The sequence below is a fragment of the Nuphar pumila genome, chromosome 15 (assembly GCF_984573655.1).
Source record: "Nuphar pumila chromosome 15, dmNupPumi1.hap1.1, whole genome shotgun sequence".
Lineage (NCBI taxonomy): Eukaryota > Viridiplantae > Streptophyta > Magnoliopsida > Nymphaeales > Nymphaeaceae > Nuphar > Nuphar pumila.
This window is the reverse complement of record NC_143263.1, coordinates 39,272,663-39,278,007: the sequence shown is the minus strand read 5'-3', so window position 1 is coordinate 39,278,007 and position 5,345 is coordinate 39,272,663. Positions and strand designations below refer to the sequence as shown.

At 41.3% G+C, this 5,345-nt stretch overlaps 1 non-coding gene across 1 annotated transcript; it reads right to left on the bottom strand.

Moving 5' to 3' along the window:
• Positions 1-5,000: 5,000 nt before the first annotated feature.
• Positions 5,001-5,103, bottom strand: LOC149815185 (small nucleolar RNA R71). The gene has a single exon (XR_016428178.1). It is a non-coding gene; the product is annotated as a small nucleolar RNA R71 (small nucleolar RNA).
• Between the last annotated feature and the right edge of the window lie 242 nt (positions 5,104-5,345).

The window sequence follows — 5,345 nt, the reverse complement described above, 5'->3', positions numbered from 1 at the left end:
CAAGGGGTTAGGATACTAAGACAGTCTTGGACCATCGAAATGGTGGAAATAAAAAAGATTTGTAGTTTCATATGATGGGTTTGAAGATATAGGAATCGATTCAACCATAACGATCAAAGGAGATCACATGAACAGAAGGATTGTCTTAACTTGTGATGAGCAACCTTGAGTGCCACTACAAAAAAAGCGTTAATTAGCGACAGAAATAATCCATCGCAAATTTACAACGAATTAGCTAGAGAAAACTAGTCATCCCTAAAATTGGAATTAGTTCCAGAATTAGCGACGGACAAATTTTTTCTCAAAATCCATCGGTAATTAACAATGAATTAGCAACAGACAAATTTTGTCTCATACTTCGTCACAACTTCGCGACGGATGAGCGACAGAATTTTTTTATCGCTAATTAGCGATGGATTTTGACACAGAATTTTTCAGTCGCTAAGTCGACGCTACTTTTTGATGTAAAATGGCCCATCTAGGGCACGAAATTCTCTCCATGTTGTCTCTCTCTCCTCTCTTTCGCTGATCCACCTCCCTTTCTCCTCCCTCGCTCTTGCCCCCTCTGTCGCCTCCCATCCTTCGATCAGACACCGACAACCGAAGCCATCGGCCACCCCTTCGAATACCACCACCATCTCCTTCTTCCCTGTTGCCACCGACGACCATCGATCGTTGACCACTCCCTCTTTGATCGCCGCCATCTCCCCTTGTTCCCTCAGCGACCCCGTCGGTGACCCACCGCTTGTTCCTCCTGCTCCAACAACTCGACCGAAGTCCACCAGCGACTACGCTGGTAAGCTAGCTTGTTCACTGCCTCTCGTACCCTCACACTCTTTTTGGGTTCTCCGGCAACGCCCCCACGTTCTGTTCGTTGCCCTCTTCTTCTCCTTTTGTGTTTTTCTAGTGATGTTAGAGTTGTCACCGTTGACCTCCTCCTCAAATAAGCTCCCTCTCTATCTCAATTTCAACATGCCCCCCCCCCCTGTCCCTCTTTCCAACCTGTCGGCAGGGGTCCCCACCCCCCTGCCGCTGATCCTTTCTGGTAGGGGGCTCCACCCCCTGCCCTTGTTTTCGCTCGGTCGACAGGGGGATCCACCCCTTTGTCTTTGTGTATGCTCGGTCGACAGGGGGCTCCGCCCCCCTGCCTTTGTTTTTGTTTGGATGGCAAGAGGTTCAACCTCCTGCCTTTGTTCTCTTTTGGCTAGCAGGAGGACTCTGCCCCCTGTCGTTGTTGCTTCTCGGCGAGGGGTTGATCCCCCGTCTTTGTTTTCATTTAGTTGGCAGGGGGCGAAGCCCCCTGTCCTTGGTTCTTTCAGTTGACAGAGGGCAGAGCCCCTCCGCCCTCTGTCCACTTTATTTCTCCGACCGGCAGGGGCTCCACCTCCCTGTTGTTGTCTTTTCTCGTCAGGCAGGGAAAGTGAAGCCCCTACCTGAGTGGTTCTTCTGTCGACAGGGGGAGGGGGCTCTACCCTTTGTTATGTTCCCCTTTCATCAGACAGGGTGGGGCGAAGTCCCCTACCCGTGTCTTTGTCTTTGGTCGGCAGCCTATTTTCTTCTGTTTCTCCCTGTGTCTTTGTTTTTGGCCGGCAAGAGTAACGTGTATTACAGGTGCATAGCAGAGCAAAATGTGTGATGCTTAATATTAAGCATTGCATGCGGCTTAAAATGCCATGCAAAAAAAATAAAAAAAATGCAAATGCAAATCGGGTAAATACCCGTGGTGAGTAAGTGATGCAAGCGCATTACATGTTATTTACTTTCTTGCTCACACACTTACTTAGTTGTGGATATCTAGGACTGTTTTGCTGGAGTTTGGAGATCATGTTGAGCATGATTTGAATGTATGGGAATAGAAGTGCTCGTATTTTTTTAGTTCGGAGACCATGCTAGTCGTGGTGGTAGCTAGCGAATATTGGAGTGTGTTTGTTGCAGGTACATGTTTGACATTATTGTGATATAAATGATTGAATGTATTGCAATGTTTGACATGATTATTCATGCTTGCATGAAGTTATTTTTTATTTGATTATGCATTTCATGTGAAATTGTATCATGAAAACCTGCTTAAAATGAATGTATCATGTTTGTGAATGTGATTTCATCTTTCTAAATATCTTTGTGATGTTGTAAATATGATATGATGGTGTTACACATGAAAATATTGAATTATCAATGCATGCATAATAGTTCATGGAATTGAATTTTACATTGAGCATGTTTGTGGTAGAGAGAGCAAGAAAATTTATGCATTAACTGAAACAAAAAATTGCTCAGCAACAATCACCAAACAAGAATTTCTAACAGATTTGTAAACCACAATAAAGTGTTAACCAACTCAACACAAGCAAAATGAAAACTTTATGACCTACAATATGCAAATTATAGCAAACCAACAAGGAAAAATCAGTCATTTCATTCCCATTAACTTGGAAAAATAGAACCTACCTTGTAATTTCATCTGAATATGTGGAAAACTACTTTTGCTTGACAGTAGTTTTCTTGGAGGTGAATGACATCATATATATATATATATATATCAAATCATTACATCCACCATCGCATGATAAATTAGATATTTTCTTCATCATAGCATTATTAAGATTCTCTTTTAACTGGTTAAGATAATATCCATAACATCATAGGACAAAATGGCTGCAAACCGTGAATGGATGTACCGTAGGATAGTTGATAATAAGGTGTTGCTTGAATATATGCATGGTGTTGACAGTTTTAATGAATTTGCAACGGCAAGTGCCAGTACAGTGGATCCTACTGATCGGATTAGGTGCCTCTGCACGATATGTAAGAATAATCGAATTGTAGAACCTCATGGCGTTAGATATCACCTATACAGGAAGGGTTTTGTCAGTGGTTATCAGAATTGGATGATTCATGGTGAAGAATTTTGAAACAATTTTGATGCACAGGTGGATGTGGTGCATGATAATTGATGATGCATGAAATGCACATCATGTAAACAAGTTTTTCATGCATTTTGTATCAAGTTTAAGGTTTTAAACCCATGTTTAGATGTGTTTTGATAGTAAGGGGCTATGGTTCGAATTTCAGAAAAATCGGAGTTAAAATGAGAGAGTTATGGCTATTTCAGTGTTTGGACACAGATTTCGAGGTGGATCGGATCCATATCCGACCCAATTAGGTTAATTGGACCTTGGATCAACTCTTTAAAAGTCCAAAACCCAACCCACACGCCCATCCAGATCCATTTCAAAAAGTTTTTCTGAAAACTCCCCAGAAAGAGGCGCCTAGAAAATATTTTTTTTATAACATTGTTTTTGCAAATTCCAAAAAGTATAAATATACTTTTTAGAGAAGCCCTAGGCGTCTTTGGCTGTGTTTGGACGCCCCCTACAGTGACTCTACAGCAGCAGCTCCTTCCTCTCCATCTTCCCCACGTGTTGGCCATTGAAGACCGATCTATGCTTGATTATCGAGCATATTTTCAAGCTTTCTTTGGTTTCTTTTCATTTCTTTCTTATTCTTTGCTGTCTTTTCACCATTTTTCTGTATTTTTGCAGGTGTAGCAGAGGTGGATACCATTAACCTTGGGCGGGAGTGCGCAACACACCACCAAGGTGAGCCAGCCCTACCTCCATCCGGCTTTCTACACCCTCCGATCGCGAATCGGCTCACATTCCATCGTCGGTGGATCTCCAACGTGTAGCAGCTGCAATAGGTGCCGTTTTTTGTGAAGTACAGCATCCTCGAACTGTAGAGGACGTCCATCTCCAGCCACGGTCCGCTCTTCTTCATCCCCCCGGTCGTCGGATCTTCCAAAAGGTTGAAAAGCATATTTAGTGTCCAGGGTTATTGACCAAGTGAGAAGATTCTCTACGTGGCAAAAAGACGGAAATACCCTTGGCGTGGAGCAGAAGACTGAATGCTTGATTACTTTTCTTTTAGTGATTATTTGCAGTTGTATTAACTTTATAATTGTAGGTTGACATTTGTTATTAATAAATTGAATTTTATAGAAATATTGTGTTTAATTTCTGTTCCCTGTGGATTCGACCCGTACTTACCACTTTGTGGAAAGTCGGTTTTTAAATTTTTGGTTGACGATTTTCCAAAAGTTTTATTGAAAATAATTGTTTTAAAAAGAGCATTCCAAAATATCAACCAAATTTTGGCGCCGTTGCCGGGGAACGGCGAATTAATTACTTTATTTCTTAGAGTTTGATTTATTAATTTGTTTTAGTTAGTTAATTAGTCGTTTTATTTTTAGTTAGTAGGATTAGTAAGAGAATATCGGATTAACATAGTTAGTAAATATAGGATTCACGTTCTGTTCTTTCTAGGATTCACTTAAAATTAATTCTGCAAGGAGCGATTAGACAGGTGGGTTTTAGAAAAACATAGTTTGTGATTTCCTGTATTTATTTGTTTTAGCATTTTAGAATAGTTTACTTTGTTACTTAATCATTTAGTATAGAATTCTGACATAGCTATATAGCATATCTGTTTGTTTTTAGTTATTGTTATTTGTTTATTTACATTTTAGTATCTGTGTTAGTTTATTTTTTTAGTTAGGTCGTTTGCTTACATCTGGTCTTAGTACCAGTGTATGCAGGGGCGACGAGGTCTAGGAACCCCATTACACCCATTTGTTGACAACCCAGAGAGAATTTTATACTTCATTCCCACAGACTATGTTCAGGCATCCTGCATTCGGAGACCCGATGTAGGAGTGCCACATTATGAGATTAAGGCCAACATTATTCAAATGCTTCCATCCTTTTATGGCCTTAGTCATGAGGATCCCTACCGACACTTAGATGAATTCCTCGAAATCTGTTCTACTGTTAAGATACAGAATTTTGATGATGATGCGTTGAGGTTGACTCTATTCCCCTTTTCATTGAAGGACAAAGCAAAGTATTGGCTAAAGTCCTTAGATTCTGTAGAAATAGAGTCCTGGGATCAGTTGCAACAGAAGTTTCTTCGGAAATACTTTCCCATTGGTCGCACGAACCAATATCGTAGAGCCATCACTAGCTTTTCAGAGCTAGATGGTGAGCGCTTTCATGAGACCTGGGAGAGAATGAAGGATCTCCTCAAGAAATGTCCCCATCATCAGGTGCCAAAATGGCAACTGGTGCAGAGCTTCTATGATGGATTGTCTGACAAGAATCGTCAGATGATCGACTCTTCATGTGGAGGGACATTCATGCTGAAGAGCGAGGACGAAGCATGGAGACTATTTGATACATTGGCCGAGAATTCTCTCCACCATGCTTCGAGCTCTCATTCTGATAGAGCCACACCAAGCATTCAGAAGAAAGCTGGTGTTCTTGAAGTTGGTTCATCTACTGCACTACAGT